The sequence below is a fragment of the Camellia sinensis genome, chromosome 14 (genome assembly GCF_055761805.1).
Source record: "Camellia sinensis isolate YWXY chromosome 14, ASM5576180v1, whole genome shotgun sequence".
In the NCBI taxonomy this organism is placed as follows: Eukaryota; Viridiplantae; Streptophyta; class Magnoliopsida; order Ericales; family Theaceae; genus Camellia; species Camellia sinensis.
In genome coordinates, this window is record NC_138974.1 from 42032934 (window position 1) to 42050987 (window position 18054).

Below are 18054 nucleotides of genomic sequence, written 5' to 3' on the forward strand. Positions count from 1 at the left end.
GACCCATTGTGGTCCATTGGATTGACCCTTGTGGTTCATTGGCTTCGGCATATTATGACATTGTTACTCTATTAGATGTACCACGTATATTGATCTAAATTATCGTTACTACTTTATGAATTGATATGATTGGTAATCATTTACTGAACTTATTGAAAGGAATTGTTTTGATTATCAAAATGAACTTCATTCATCTAACTCCTTTATTCTGTTATTACTCACTGGGCCCTAACTCATTATTTATATGTGTATGTAGGTGAGCAAATTGAGCACCAAGGATAGAGAAAGTGTTAGAGTCTACCTCCGTGTCAGTCGTTTGAAAAGCTCTCCGGTTGGAGTAAGCTTGAACTCGAGTGGAGCTAAGCAAGTTAAAACCCCTATTGTGATGCACTTTTTATTTTGTACTTTCATTTTGTTATTTAGGGTTATTTTGAATTTAAAACTATGAATGTTTGAATTATGTACTAAATGTTAAAGGTTACTTTGTTGTGTGGTTATACATATATAAGAATGGTTGCACAGCTATAACATAAGGTTTTTCATGTACGCACAGCTCAATGGTTCATCTTTATGTTTCATATTGCTTCCGTTAAGCCCCATAAATTATATTAAGATTGATTTTTCTTTATTGAGGCCATAGGTAATCTTAGGATTACTGGTCAATCATGATGCTAAACCCATAGATGCGAGTTTGGGTCGTGACAGTGTGTGTGAGTGAGATAAAGGTTTAGGGTAGAAGAGAGTGAAGGGAGTTGGTGATAAGGGATGAAAATGGAGCGAGAGAGAGAGAAAGAGAGAGACGATTGGTTTTTGCATAAAAGAAAAAAGGAATGAAGATGGAGAGAAAGAGAGAGAGAGAGAGCTGACTGATTTTTGGTCAAATATATGATCTGAAAAATCTAGAAATCCCCTAGATGTTGATTTATGATTATGTATCAATTTTAAGCAATATATTACAATCCCAATCAAATAATCAAGACAAATCGACACAACGATTTTACGTGAAAAAACCACAATTGGACACCTTCAATTGTGATAAAAAAAACCACGGGCAACAGCCACAAACCAATCCATTAAGAAGATATAAAGGAATTACACAGGTATACCTCAATCACTTAGCGAATCTACGCCTGAATTGAACCAACCTCTATGTGCCTCTTCCAACCCCGTCTTCACCTCGGAATTGTCTTGATGATGAGCCACTCCGGAATCCACCAAAGCTTCAAGCTCGAATTATTCAGAATCCACTGAAGAACAACTTTCTCTTTTGAGTAGAATAAACAAACAAACCTTTGATGTATGCTTCTTAAACCATGAGTTGAATACTCGATGAAAACATCAAAGAAAACTAGCAAAAAATCCCCCGATATAAATCTTAGAATCCAAAAAGAAGATCTGGAGGACTTGTCCAAGTTTTGAGAGAAAACCAACTACTTATAGAAATCCAAAGTAATCTTAGTTTTGGAAGAAAACTAATTCCTTATAGAAATCCAAAGTAGTCCTAGTTTTGGAAGAAAACCAATTCTTTATCGAAATCCAAAGTAATCCTAGATTTGACCCCACACACGAATTTATAAAATCTGTGTTCGCACGGTCTGCTTGAGCGTGGGACTTCCCGCTCGAGCGGAGGCTTCAAAATTGTGTGATTCATATAGGCTTCATGCTCGAGCGGAAGTTTCCACGCTTGAGCGTCGAATCACACCATCTAGTATTTTTTCAGGTGAAGCAGAAATACTGTAAGCTTGCAATCCCCGCTCGAGCGTCACATTCCCCGCTCGAGCGGGACGACCAAAATTGGAAAATCTGGAAACCTTGATCCTATTACAATCTCAGTTTTGATCCATGAAAATTGACAAAGGCACGATTCGGATTGGATTTGCATCTAATAAACTCATAGCCTCACTGAAATAAAAGGTGCGAAAACAAATACAACTGAAAGGAGTTTTGTCAAACGGGATTGCCAAGAATAAAACCTAACATGATCAATAGGTTTGATTATGCAGAGACAAAAAAAGAGTTAAAAGTGATTATAAAAAAAAAAGAGAGAGGAAGATTCGGGATGGTCAATCTCAGTCGTTAAATTAGATTATCCAACGGTGGAAAAAAATATTAGAAGTTGATATTCACAAGGGGTTTTTTGTCTATTTTTTTTTTTAATTTTTAAGTGCCGACACATATTTGTCTCGGCGACTAGAAATAATGTAGTTATTTTAAAATTTTCAAGAAATTTAGAGTTATTTTTAAGTTTTTAATGTAGTTAATATTTTTTTTTTCTTAATTTTTTAGTAGTATGTGAGTAGCATGGTGAATTATATTTAGGGAAAATTATTTATAAGTCCCATTAGGCGAGCTTATTTAATGTGAAGTCCTGCGCAATTTCTTATAGAGTTTCACGTCCTATTTAGATAGGAATGTATTCCACAAGGTCTTATGAGTTGTGAATAAATGGTACTAATATACTATAATGGCAAAATCATATATAAGAAATTGAATGTTACCATACATCATATATATATATGAATGTGATTTTGAATTTCAAAATACACGAACAAATAACATTTTCACATTCAATTTAAAAAATAAAAAACCTAGTAAGTTTACGAAACGTAACGTGACACGTACGTAAATACTAAATACAACAACATCATAACATAAATTCAAAGAAAAAATACAATCGAACGTCACACACACAAAACATGATAACATTATAGATGTGGGTTAACATTACAACCTAAATGTAACGTCATTGGAGGCTAATGAAAGTGTGCCAATGTATGGATGTACCATTTTACAATGCGAATGTGTTTTTTTGCATCTGAATGTTACATTTGATATGGTCACGTTACGTTACGTTACGTTTATGTAGGTGTCACGTTATGTTTCGCAAATGAGTTTTTAATTTTTTTAATTAAATGTGAAAATGTTGTTGCTTTATGAATAATGGTACATCCATACGTTGTCACACTTTCATTAGCCTCCAATGACGTTACATTTAGGTTGTAATGTTAACCCACATCTGAAATATTGTCATGTTTTGTGCGTGTTACGTTCGGTTGTATTTGTCTTTGAATTTGTGTCATGATGTTGTTGTATTAAGTGTTTATGTATATGTCACATTACGTTTCTCAAACTTTATAGGTTTTTAATTTTTTTAATTCAATGTGAAAATGTTGCTGGTTTATGAAAAATGGTACATCCATACATTGACACACTTTCATTAGCCTCCAATGACATTGCATTTAGGTTATAATGTTAACTCACATGTATAATGTTGTCATATTTTGTGCGTGTTGCGTTCGGTTGTATTTTTTCTTTGAATTTGTGTTGTGACGTTGTTGTATTCAATGTTTACGTACATGTCACATTACGTTTCGCAAACTTATTAGGTTTTTGATTTTTTAAATTGAATGTGAAAATGTTACCTATTCGTGTATTTTGAAATTCAAATTCACATTCATATAGATATGATTTATGGTAATATTCAATTTCTTATATATGATTTTGCCATTATTTATTATATTAAAACTAATATTGAGGGTAAATGTTTATTTTGAAATTCAAATTCACATTCATATAGATATGATCTATGGTAACATTCAATTTCATATATATGATTTTGCCATTATTTATGATATTAACAACTAATATTGAAGGCAAACGTGTCAACAAGCTTCCCACAGGACTTAAGGGAACATAAGTTTTTTAATAAGATCATATGTAGCATAAGTCTCCATAATAAGACTTATAAATAATTTTCTCTTATATTTATGTATATATTTTTCAATTTTTTTGATTTTGATTTTGATTTTTTTATATTTGTCTAGTTGGGTAGAATGTAAATATATATTTTTTTAAGTTTTTTTTTTTAAGTTCATAAAAGATAAAAAAATAAATAATAATAAAAAATACTCAAAAATCTATATCCAAACATCACTTACAAAATTGAATGAAAAGTTAATTGAGATTTGTCAAAATAACTTTAAACTATTGGAGTACCATTGTTATAATTTGATAATTTACTATTGTAACAGGCCAAATTATAATTTTGACAATACTATTTTGACAATAAACATTAGAGATGCTGTTATGGATTTATACTAGCACAATTTAGGGGTGGTTTGAGATATTTTAAATAAGTATATTTTTTGATTTTTTAGTGAAAAAAATAGAGAAAAAAAATGTGGATTTGAAATAATTTTTTGACTTTTTACGAAAAATATGTAATAAAATATTATAGGAACTACAAAAATTACTCTTTTACCCTTCCGTCCTGACACAACGATAGAAAGAGTGGTTTCAGTGCATGTTTACTGGCTCATGGGTTTTCGTGGCTCCCATTGTGCCACGTAATTGCACAATGAGAAATGCAATGGAACACTGACCTGCAGCGTTGGGTTTTCTTTTTTTTTTTTTGTTTTTTTTTTCCTTACCCCACTTTGGATAGGTAGCCGTTGTTGCTGAATTGAAGGCAGCACAATTTGTGGTAGCAAATTCGTGCAATTATTGATAAGAATATTTATATATAAAAAAAAAAATCAAAAACCAAAAACCAAGAACCAATAAACTTGTAAAACAAAAGAAAAACAACTTGCTTGTTAAAAGCAAGGGCAAAAATGCCTTTTTGTCTTATGAAGAGTCAGACAAAATTTTTCCGTCCAAACCATGTAAAAGAAAGACTTTTTGGACTTTTTATCTTATTTAGAGTATGCCAAATCAGTTCTTAATTTATGCTTATATTCTTAACATGTTTCCATATTTTGGTAGATAATATTAATAATTATTATTTTTTTGCCATAATTGTCACTCATGTCCAATCATTTTCGTCTGATTAAATCTTCAATTGAGAAGTGAGTTTGTTTTATAACATTTTGATTTTTATGTGAGAAAATAATGTAATGATTATGATTTTGATATGACATTTTATCTTATTGACTTTTTAGTCTATTTTGACCTTGTTTGGTAGAGTTTTTTTAAAGTTAAAAGTTGATAATCATAAAGTAGAAACTAAAAATATCCTTACCTTAGTTTCCAAATAATCATATTTTTTTTTTTAGTTTATTTAAGCTATTTCTGCCTAATAAGTTATAAGTATAAGTTGGATCAAACAGTCTGGCACAGATTCCCAAATCAAAACAAGCTATAATCACCCTTTAAAAAATGTAATAAATTGCAATGACTTTACCTTTTTATGATTATTTTAACCTTTTAATCTCTCCCACCAACATGGCAAATGAGGGCCAAATCTATCTTTAAGGCTATTTAGCTTAGTGATAATTGGTTTGACAAAGTAATCAAAAACTATATTTAAAAGGAAGAAAAAAGAGGGTCGAAGGTTCCTTACAAATAGGGCATTATGGGACCATCCATTTTCATATGTCGGATTTGAACAGACATGAATCCAATAGGGACAACTTTCTCTTGAGTTCAAAAGCATACAACACCTAATTAACCTATGAGATGGTCTAATAACAAGCAACACAAACTAATATCAAACAGTATAAAGATTAAAAAAAACGCATTATCTGTCCGACCAACCTTCCATATTTTATGGTGATATTTATCTTCCCCAATAAGAAAAGATGTATTCATATTCTTCCATAATGAGATTATTCAAATGTTTTTTTTTCTTTTTTTTTTTGATTGTCTATGTAAATATAATTTTTAATCTTTTAATCTTTTTTAAATCACATTATTTCTCTATTTTTTATATATTTTTTTATAAAAAATAAAAAAACATATTTATTTAGATCATCCTAAACATCTTTTAAATTTTCATTTGTTTTTTTTTTATTTCTTCAAATTGATTTACTAATTTTTAAACTATTTAAAAATATAAAAACATCATATGATTTACTGTTTATACTAAAAAACATATATCATGTTATTTGAAAAAAAAGAATCCATTGAAAGTACGCTTTTTAAGTGAAAAATATGTAAGGCCGAGTTGATCACGGTATTATGGAGAATATTTGTGCATGTTTTACTAGTATTAAAAGTACATAAAATATAAAAAGGAGAATTAGTAAAACATTCTTCTTTAATTTTGTGTATTAAGAAAGATCAAATATAATTTTTTTATTAGTTAAGGTCTCTTGATAAATTTTTTTTATGATTGAGAGGGTAATTTTTGGGAAAAATTGGGCCGAGCTGCGAGTTGGGCTTTGTGACCCAAAGTGCGAAGGACTAAGTAAAAAGGCCGTAATGATTACTCTGGCACAATAAAATTGCAAAAGGTTACTCCGGTCCAGGAGAGGCAAGGTTACTCCGGCCTAGGAGAAACAAAGTTACTCCGGCCAGGGAGGTAAAGTTATTTCGGCTCAGGAATTATAAAGATACTTCGGTCCAGGAACGACTTAGAGTTATGCCGGTCTTGGAGTCATACCGGCCGAAAGTCATTGGTTCGGTCTAAGACCGTACCATTGGTTGTACATGAGAAAACCGAGATAAGGATAGAGTTAAAGGCGGAACCGAACTAAGAATAGTTCAGTGTACTTAGTGGCTCTGCATAGCCAAGCTTATTTCGGTCATATAGTAGTTCGGCCAAAGTAAAAACCATCCCACTTAGTTTAAGCAGTGGGGGAGGGTGTAAAAGGATAAGCATTATCCTTAGGAGTATGAATCCTAGGAGGACTCTGCATCGAGGAATAACAGTCCTACTAGGATTGTGCCACAGGAAACTTATAAAAGCTCACAAACATCACCTTGGAGGAGGTAATTGAACACAACACAATTTTGCTTTCTGAGAACATAGAGCTTCGTCTATTTGCAAGCCCACTGACTTAGGCATCGGAGAGGTTTCCGGCACACACCCGCCGGCTAGCTCACGTTTGTGTTTTCAGGTGACAAAGCGACGTCGTACGGAGGAGCGTGGATTTGGTCAACAGGATTATACGAGAAGGCGTATTTCTTTCCCGTACAATTGGCGCCGTCTGTGGGAAGAACAGACAAGAACAAAAAACCTCTTGACTAAGCTTCTCCTTTTCTCAATCAATGGCACACATTGAAGAACTACCGCAGTCCGCCGTCGACGAGCTAACTCCAGAAGGGGGCGCAAGACGTGAAGGATTACCTTCTGTCCCTCCCATGGCGGACTTGGAGCCCCAAAGACATACCTCCAGGAGGGATGCTAGGGGGAGACGGACTCACAGCCCCCGTCAGTCCCATTCTCAAAGTCCCGACAGACAAAGACGAAGGATTGACCCTCAAGCTCTGGAAGATCGCGTAAAAGAACAAGATGAATTGATAAAGAAGATGGCGGCGGACATGGAAGCCTTGAAGCGCCAGATGAAGAAAAAAGAAGTGGCGACAGGAGAGGGGCGCAAAAACAAGACGCCCCCTCGCCACTCGGAAAATCGTAGTAGGAATACTACACCTTCGCAAGGAGAAAACAGAAGCCTCAGGACAGGCGACACTCAATCCTGGTCTTCCAGAACTCGTCACTCCAGGTCTGAGAGGACGAGATCTGAAAGGTCATACACTGAAGGAAGTACATATTGGCCCTCACATTCACACCAAACCAGATCTAGACAGACAGAATTACCCAGATCATCCGACTTACGAACCGTGCTCGAAGAAAAAGCACGATGCAAGGAGGATGCCAGGGTAAGGGATCCACATAGAGTTTCAGCCTTACAGCGGTTGGCTCTTCGGACGCATGGAAGCGTCGAGGTTGGAATGCCAATACCGCGACCGGCCTACGAACCAACGGACAAAGCATTGGCAAGACTACAGACTTCGCCGTTTGTTCCAGCAATCGAAAACGCGCCCTTACCATCAGGCTTCCTTCAACCGAAATTCACTACATATGAAGGGAAGACGGACCCGTATTCACACTTGAGCCACTTTCGCCAAGTCATGGCCGTATACAGGCAAAACGAGGCCTTAATGTGCATACTCTTCCCATCAAGCCTTGGCGACCTCGGCTTGACTTGGTTCGAGAAGCTCCCAGAGGGCAGCATAGCCTCCTGGGCTCAACTGGCAGAAGCATTTGTAACAAGGTTTCGAACAAACACTAAAACACCGGTGGAGATAGACCAGTTACTCTCCATCGACATGGGGGATAAAGAAACCCTTAGATCCTATAACAGTCACTACTGGGAAACATTCAATCAGATTGGGGACTGCCCCACCAATCTTGCCATTGCGCAGTATAAAAGAGGCCTTCCAGTAGGGAATAGACTAAGGGATTCGATCACCATGACACCACCCCTCACCATGGAGGCCTTGATGGAAAGAGTGCATCAGCACATCAGGGTAGAAGAGGATGACGCACGTGCCAAAGCAAAATCTAGTGCAACCGCAGTACCAGAAAAGAAGACCTCAGCAAAGGTCAATGCAGTAGATCAGCAGAATAAAAACGGGCGTGGCAGACGAGATAACGGAAAAGACCCAGACAAAAGATGGTTGAGAATCCGCACTGCCATAACAACGGTGTTCAAAAAACCAATATATCGGATTCTGAGCGAAATAAGAGATGAGCCTTTTGTCAAGTGGCCAGGCAAGCTAGGGGAAGCTCAGAAACACTACGACGACAGATCACGGTGCACCTTCCACAAAGAAAAGGGGCACCGAACTGAGAATTGCACACCGTTAAGACAACACTTGGAAGAGTTGGTGGCAGCAGGCCACTTGGACAAATATATTGAAGGAGGGACGCAACCAGCCCTCCAAGATCATAATAACCATCCCAACGGAATGCCAATCGATGCACCGCCTCAAGGTATTATCAATGTCATACATGGAGTTTTTGAACCTGAGCGCGTATGCGAGCTCAGAGGGTCAATCAAAAAGGCTGAGCACTTTAGAGAAGTGCTAGGTGCCCAACCTACCACCAAGAAAGGGAAGACAGAGGCAACAAACGTCATGTCTTTTTCGGATAAAGACCTGGATCGAATATACTGTCCTCACAATGATGCTCTGGTTGTCACTCTCCGAGTCAAAGATTTTGACGTCAAGCGGATTCTGATCGACCAGGGTAGTTCATGTGAGATCATGTACTACGAAACATTCAAACAGTTAAAGCTGCAAGACAAAGACTTGGCGCCTGCAGTTTCTCCCCTAATTGGATTCAACTCCATGCCAGAATGGCCCGTCGGCAAAATAATTCTTCCGGTCAGAGCAGGAAGCGTAACAAAACAAGTAGAGTTCTGGGTATTGAAGGTCCCCTCCACTTACAACATCATCCTGGGCAGAACATGGCTGCATGCCATGCGATCGGTGGCGTCATCTTACTACCAAGTAATGAGGTTTCCCAACGACACCGGTATAATTGAAGAAGTCTATGGAGATCAGATCATGTCAAAGCAATGTTTCGCCACGGTGAATGGCAGCCGCGCTGCCAAAGGATATGTTTATTCGGTGGAAGAACCAGAAAGTAATGAACTATTCACGAACGTCGGTAAAGAGGCTGATCAGAAAGCGGTGGAGGACTTGGTGGAGGTTAAAATAGATGAGAAGAACCCGGATAAGTTCTTCTTGCTTGGCTCATCGTTGTTCAACGCTGAGAGATTAGAGGTCTTGGAATTCTTGACCTCTAACATCGAAGTGTTTGCCTGGACGCCCTACGACAGGCCAGGCATTTATCCAAACTTCATCAGTCACCAACTCAATGTCCACCCATCCGCCAGACCAGTCATACAACGCACACGCAGATCGGCACTCCACCACGCCGAAATAGTGGCAGAAGAAGTAGGCAACCTACTGGAGGCAGGAGCAATTAGAGAAATGCACTACCCAAGATGGATCTCCAACACAGTCGTAGTGCCAAAAAAGAATGGTAAATGGCGTGTCTGCGTCGACTACAAAACAGTCAACAAGGCGTGCCCAAAAGATAGCTTTCCTCTACCAAGGATAGATCAACTGGTGGACCTAACGGCAGGGCATAACCGACTTAGCTTTCTGGATGCATACAGAGGCTACCACCAGATCGCCATGCATGAACCAGACCAGGAGGTCATATCCTTCACAACACCAAGGGGATTATATTGCTACAAGGTCATGCCCTTTGGCCTAAAGAACGCAGGGGCGACATTCCAACGGATGGTCACCAAGGTGTTCGAACCATTGTTAGGCAGAACAATGGAGGCTTACATCGACGACATGGTGGTCAAAAGCAAGGATGAGAATGACCATCTTAAAGACCTAGGCGAGATGTTCCAGATCTTGAAGAAACACAAGTTGCGCCTCAATGCGTCCAAATGCGCATTCGGAGTTGGATCTGGCAAATTCTTGGGCTTCCTTGTGACCAACCGGGGAATAGAAGCAGACCCCTCTCAGATTAAAGCAATCCAGGAGTTGGAGAGACCAAACTCAGTCAAAGAAGTGCAGCATCTCACTGGTATGGCGGCTGCGCTCAACCGGTTCATAAGCAGGTCATCAGACAGACTACGACCATTCTTCCAAGCTTTAAAAGCCAAGTTTGAGTGGGATGAAGAATGCGACCAAGCTCTGGAAAGCTTGAAGGAGTACATGTCTTCCCCACCACTACTCGTTACTCCAGTACCTGGTGAAGAATTCTTTCTATACCTGGCAGTCTCTCAGCACGCAGTTAGCGCAGTGTTGGTTCGTGCAGAAGGAATACAACACTTGCCCATCTTTTATGCCAGCAAGACATTGTTGGGAGCCGAAACAAGGTACTTGCCCTTAGAGAAACTAGCATTAGCATTAATGATAGCATCCAGAAAATTGGCACACTACTTTCATGCCCACACCATAGTCGTCCTCACAACCTTCCCACTAAAAGCTCTGTTTGAAAGGGCGAACTTTAGTGGGCGAATTTTGAAGTGGGCAGTAGAGTTGGGACAATTCGACATCAAGTTCCAACCCAAGACCGCAATAAAAGCCCAATCTTTGGCAAACTTCGTCGCAGAGTTTACTCCTGGAAGTTATCATATCTGCCCAGTCGACCTAACTGACACAACCGAACTAGGGACGAAAGTTGGCGCCGGAATAGCGCAACCCCTAGTAGAGGGTAGTCAATCAAGCACCAAGGCAGACCATACTAAGGACAACAAGGAAGAGACAAACAAAGGCTCACCAACAGTTCAATCAGAGGACGAAGGGCAGACAGCAAACGTGGACCTTGAAGAAAACACCATCCTTGACCCCACGACATCATCTGACCCCTCCACTTGCTGGAAGTTATTCGTTGGAGAGATGTGGAAGCTCTTTGTGGATGGAGCATCCAACCAGCATGGTGCAGGACTTGGCATAGTCCTCATCTCCCCAGACGGCCTGGTTATAGAGCAAGCAATCAACCTTGGCTTCCCAGCATCCAACAATGAAGCGGAGTATGAGGCGTTTCTCGCAGGACTCAAGTCAGCACACTACATGAAGGCCACCGAACTAATGGTTTACAGCGACTCACAACTGGTGGTAAACCAAATTTCTGGCGATTACAAAGCAAAGGATGACAGAATGGCCAAATACCAAGAGCTGGTCAGAACAGAGATCAAAAAGTTCGATGTAGTAAGGATAGAACAAATTGGCAGGGAGGAAAACAGCAGAGCAGACGAACTAGCAGGCTTTGCCTCGATGGCAGATGCATCTACCCCTCATCCACTGCTCATCGACTACTTACCAAGACCAAGCATAGAAGACCCCGAAGCAGAAGAGGTATGTTGCGCAGAACTAGGCCCCTCTTGGATGGATCCCATCATCCTGTTCCTAAAAGACGGCATCCTACCAGAAGAGAAAAAAGAGGCCAACAGAATAAGGGCAAAGTCGCAGCGATTTTGGCTATGTCCATCTTTTGCATTATACAAGAAGTCATTCTCAGGGCCTTACCTAAAGTGCGTTCATCCCAGCAAAGTAGAAGCATTCTTGTTCGAAATACACGAAGGAGTATGCGGAAGCCATCAAGGGGGAAGGTCGCTAGCTTATAGGGCCATTTCACAAGGTTATTGGTGGCCATACATGCAGGCAGACTCAGAGAAATATGTGAAGAAGTGTAAAAAATGCCAGAAATTCGCACATCAAATACATCAACCAGCCAGAGAACTTCTACCATTGACCAGCCCATGGACTTTCGCAATGTGGGGCTTAGACATAGTAGGACCACTTCCAACAGCATCCGGCGGCAGGAAATTCTTTATCGCAGTAACAGACTACTTCACCAAATGGGTGGAAGCGGAAGCATTGGCATCAATCAAAGAAAAAGATGTGAAGAAATTCGTTTGGCAAAATATTATCACTCGATTTGGCATACCAAAAGCACTGATCTCAGACAATGGTACTCAGTTCGACGGCAGAATCTTCATAAGCTTTTGTGAAGAGTACAAGATAGAGTTCTACAATTCTACACCGGCATATCCTCAAGCAAATGGACAAGGAGAAGCATCAAATAAAGTCGTCCTGGATGGACTAAAGAAAAGGCTAGAAAAGGCAAAAGGCAAGTGGGCGGATGAACTTCCTCATGTTTTATGGGCTTACCGCACCACACCTCAGCGATCAACAGGAGAAACACCATTTTCCTTAGCCTACGGAATGGAAGCAGTAATCCCACTGGAAGTTGGCCTCCCCACAATTCGAAGCGAAAATTTTGATCCTGACTTAAATGGCGAAGCCATAGCTTTAGAACTCGACCTCGCAGAAGAAAGAAGAGAAAGAGCACTGGTTCACATCGCCGCATACCAACGAGAGTTAATCAGAAAATACAACAAAAAGGTGCATCCAAGACAATTCAAAATCGGCGATTGGGTACTGCGCAAAGTAATGGGAAACACTTTGATCCCAGAAGATGGAAAGTTAGGGCCAAACTGGAAAGGCCCTTACAAGGTGGTTGGGTTAGCAGGCAAAGGGGCATACCACCTAGAAGACAAGGATGGCAAGGAAATCCCTAGGCCATGGAATACGGCCAATCTCAAGTTATTTTACTTTTAGCTTTTCTTTTTCAAACATATGTAATTTTTTCTTCCTTCAATAAAACAAGCAATTCTTTTCAGCACAAGTTGTTCTTTGTAAAAGTTAGCCTTAGTAAAGATTAGGTATATTGCAAGCATTCTATTCTAAGTTAGCTGGAAAAACTAACTTAGAGGTTGGCTGAATTAAACCAACACCCTTCCTAAACCCAGGATAAAGATCCAGGTTGCAGGACGTTTGGTCGGAATAACCAAACATTGTTCTAAGTTAGCTGGAAAAAACTAACTTAGAGGTTGGCCGGATTAAACCAACACCCTTCCTAAGCCCAGGATAAGGATCCAGGCTGCAGGACGTTTTGGTCGGAATAACCAAACATTGTTATAAGTTAGCTGGAAAAACTGACTTAGAGGTTGGCGGGAATAAACCAACTCTTGTTACTCTTCAGCCGAAGTAAGGGAATGGCTGAAGAATGGTTGGCTGGAATAAACCAACTCTTTTTACTCTCCAGCCGAAGTAAGGGTATGGCTGAAGAGTGGTTGGCTGGAATAAACCAACACTTGTTACTCTTCAGCCGAAGTAAGGGTACGGCTGAAGAATGGTTGGCTGGAATAAAACCAACTCTTATTACTCTTCAGCCGAAGTAAGGGTATGGCTGAAGAGGTGGTTGGATGGATTAACCAAACTCTGTGTACTCCTCAGCCGTAGTAATTATGTCGGCTAAGGAGTGGTTGGCTGGTAAGCATAGTTTAACAAGTAAAAACCGAAATAGAAGTTGGAGTATTAGAAGGCATTACGAAGTACAGGCGTACATATCAGAACCGGAATAAGAGTTCAAACAAATTTTTCATTCATTGAAAAACCATTACAGAGGGGCATAGCCCGGTTACAAAGGAAAAAATGTAACAAAAGGAAAAAATACATAATCAAGAGAAAAGTTCTTCAATTTCGGCATCAAAAGCTGCATCAGCATCTGCAAGAAGACCGGCTTCAGAAGGGAGCTCACTCACGATTGGGGGAGTCACTTCGGCTGGAACCACGGTTTCACTAGGAAGATCAACAGTTAGGTCTTCCACAGTGTGCTCCGACCGAACTGGCTGGTCCACAGTAATAGCCGGAGTATCTTCAGAAGCGGAGTCATCAGAATCCGAGTCTTCCAGAAACTCTTGTTGCAAGGCATCCGCATACTCCGCAAGGGACTTCGGTATAAAGTAAGCTGGAGGGTTGAAGACCTCGGTCTGTTGATCATGACCGAGCTTCTCAACAGCCGCCCTCCAGCCGCACTTGAAGAACAGCTCCTTGGCAGCGTCGCACTGTTTGACATAGGCGTCTTCTGCCTTCTTGTAACCCTGCTTGTAACCCTGCTTTTCGGCTCCCTCCGCGCTCTTTTTTAGCTGAGCCATTTCGGTGTCTTCTCTCTTCTCAAGCTTCACCAACTCCCGTAGATACTTGTCTTTCATAGCGATGGCGGTTTTCTGCTTCTCCGCTTCAGCCGAATTAACCAGATCGGCAAGTCGGCCGTTCTCTGCTTGCATCTCGGCCATTTTCTTTTCAGCTTCTTCTAGCTCGGCCACCTTTGCCTCGGCTTCCGCCATTGCCTGCCTTGTGGTTTTTCTAAGCTCTTGGACTTTTTTGTACGTAATGTTATTTTTTTGTAAGGCCTGACAAAACAAAGACATCTCTTGAGCCGAAGTAAAAGTTTGGAAAAATCAGATAGAAAAAGCGGACAGAGCTACTTACCAAAATCATGGACTTCGATGTAGACCGGATTGACTTCATTTCGGTGTTTAATTGCTTTAGGTGGTGCTCCATGTCCTTTGGGAGGCACACACTTTTGGCCAGATTAAAGGCCAATTGGTGATCCTTTTCAGCAACAACCGAATCAGAAGCTTTGATGTCTCGATCGTTGAAGGTTAGCTTCGGAGCCCATTTTGTAGATTCTGCTCGGTCAGTTTGCTCCGGTTGAAGAGTAAGTTGAGGACTTTGGGGGATGGATTCAACCTCATCAACAAGTTGCTGTTCGGTCGATGCAGATCGGGCGCGTTTAGAAGGGCGGGATGAAGAAGGTTGCTGGGAAGGGAGGGCCACAACGGCAGGCTGCGTTTGCACGGATGGTTTTACTTCGGCCCTGGTTGTGGCGGTCAGAAGGGCCCTAACTCTGCTTTTCTTTGCCATTTCTTCTTCAGCGGTTAGTGGGACAAGACGTATTTTCGGGCAAGGTTGGGTCCGATTCAGGTGCTTCTTCAAGAAGGAAATCGGTCACTCGGGCTTTTCGACGACCGTTATATCTGTAGGTCGGCTCGAAGTTTAGAAGCTTTGACCAACTTCTTTCTTTAATCCGTAGTGCGGCTCGAAGTGTGTTCAGATTTGGATAACTATAATGGGAAGCAAGATGAGCTGGGTCTGCAAAAAAGATTCAAACTGTCAGACCGGTTGTGAAATCTGAAACCGAAGTAACAGAAAAACATGTATGAAACCGAAGTAACTCTACCAGGTTCTCCTTTCTTCCAGTTTATACTTCGGCCTGGGATTGAGGCTTGCTGATCTTCAAAATTGCCCGATACCCAGAAAAAGTCATCATCATTAACGTCTTTGTCCGGTGTATCTTTTATTATCTTTTCTCTACGTCGACGTATCCTAAGGTAATAAACCCAGCCATCATCCTTGGATCCTATGGAGTACTGATGGAAGATTTCGACTAAACCGAGGCTCAGGCCTGCTTGGCGGTTTAGCTCGGCTATACCCATTATTATCCGGTATGTATTGGTGGATAGCTGGGTTGGGCATAGTCTGGTTTGCCTAAGGAATTCACAAATTAAAGGTTGGACTGGGAACCTTAGTCTGGTCTCTATTATAGAAAGCAGGGTAAAAGGTACAAAGCCTGTTTCGCCCCATGGTATGATGTCCTTCTTGGCCAGGGTAAGGTGTACATCGTCTGGAATGCCATAATCCCTTCGGAATTCGGCCATGCCACCAGGGGTCTCAACTAAATACCTATACTTACCCATTTGTGGTATAAGTTAAGAACAAATTAGATCGGTGCAAGAGTTATGCTCAGTAGCTCGGTTGAGCGCACGGAGGAGTGCCTGGGCAACCTAATTCTGCAAAGTAGAAAACAAAGGGGTTAAGCACAGATTGTTGGACCGTGCTACAAATTAAAAGAAAGGTAAAGAACCCTGCTTCGGCTCAACGGACGGGTTCTATCTCGGTTCAGCAAAATGCTGGGTAGCTCGGTTTGAGCTTAAGGCTTGCAAGATCAGGTCTATTTATGAGGTTAGTTGTCTCGGTTTGAACTATGGAGTTTTGTCACTTCGGTTGAGCCCCTAGGGGCAGCTTCCTGAGTTTGGTTCAGAAACTAAGAAAGCTAGTTTAGCCCCAAGGTTTAGCTCGGTTGAAAGACGGGGTTCCTAGTGTGATAAGTGCAAATTTCGTTCGGTGATGCTATTCCAGCTAGAGGAAACCAGGAGTTGGTAACTTTCTGAAACTACTGTTATTCCTACAAGTGCTAGTTCGGTTATTATCTAAAGTGATCTATCTATATGGGGCAAACAGTTCCCTAGTTCGGTTGGAACATAATTTTGGATCAAAATCATGTTTTTTATGAGATATATAGCATATACTCATACGATACTGCTGGTTTTCCTATGAAAGTACAGTTGCAAAACAAAACTACACAAATGTGTTTTGCAAAAAAACATACAAAACAAAATATACAAATGCGAAAGCAAAACAGAGCAAGAAGGATAGGCTGGCTTACCAGATTGAAGAAGAGGAAGCTGAAGATGGGAAAGTGGCAGCAAAATTAGTCTTCGGAAGCAACGGAAGAACAACAAGAGCACAGAGAGAGAAGATGAAGAATAGTAAAGGTGAATGGTTCAAAGGAAGGATGATTGTTTTGTGGAAAGAGAGAGAGGGCGGGAACTGTTCAAAAATTACGAAACACGAAGACGGCGTTGACAGCTGCCTTCTACGAATGGGAGCGTGCCACGTGTATACGGAAAGGGAAGCGTTACAGTCGTGATTAAAGAGACGTTTTAACCGGACAAAGTAAAGCTCGAAGTAAAATTAGCTCGGCTTAAGGGCCCAAGAGTTTTTGGCTCGGCTGGAGAGGCTAAAGGGTTCTTAGCTCGGCTGGAAAGGCTTAATAAACTCTAGCTCGGCCAGTAGACTGGTAATCCCAATCATGTTGCGCAGATGGAATTAAGGGGCAATTGAGAGGGTAATTTTTGGGAAAAATTGGGCCGAGCTGCGAGTTGGGCTTTGTGACCCAAAGTGCGAAGGACTAAGTAAAAAGGCTGTAATGATTACTTTGGATAAAATTGCAAAAGGTTACTCCAGCCCAGGAGAGGCAAGGTTACTCCGGCCCAGGAGAGGCAAGGTTACTCCGGCCTAGGAGAAACAAAGTTACTCCGGCCAGGGAGGTAAAGTTACTTCGGCTCAGGAATTATAAAGATACTTCGGTCCAGGAACGACTTAGAGTTATGCCGGTCTTGGAGTCATACCGGCCGAAAGTCATTGGTTCGGTCTAAGACCGTACCATTGGTTGTACATGAGAAAACCGAGATAAGGATAGAGTTAAAGGCGAAACCGAACTAAGAATAGTTCGGTTTACTCAGTGGCTCTGCATAGCCAAGCTTATTTCGGTCATATAGTAGTTCGGCCAAAGTAAAAACCATCCCATTTGGTTTAAGCAGTGGGGGAGGGTGTAAAAGGATAAGCATTATCCTTAGGAGTATGAATCCTAGGAGGACTCTGCATCGAGGAATAACAGTCCTACTAGGATTGTGCCACAGAAAACTTATAAAAGCTCACAAACATCACCTTGGAGGAGGTAATTGAACACAACACAATTTTGCTTTCTGAGAACATAGAGCTTTGTCTATTTGTCAAGCCCATTGACTTAGGCATCGGAGAGGTTTCCGGCACACACCCGCCGGCTAGCTCACGTTTGTGTTTTCAGGTGACAAAGCGACGTCGTACGGAGGAGCGTGGATTTGGTCAACAGGATTATACGAGAAGGCGTATTTCTTTCCCGTACAATGATCATACCAGAAAAATTTTAAAATTTACCTGTGATTATATAAGAGAAATTTCAAAATTTCTCTATGAAATCAGATAAATCTCTTTGTGAAAATTGAATTTCCTTTGTATTGAGATCGAAATTTCTCTCAGTCGGACCGAAATTTTACTGAATCAAAA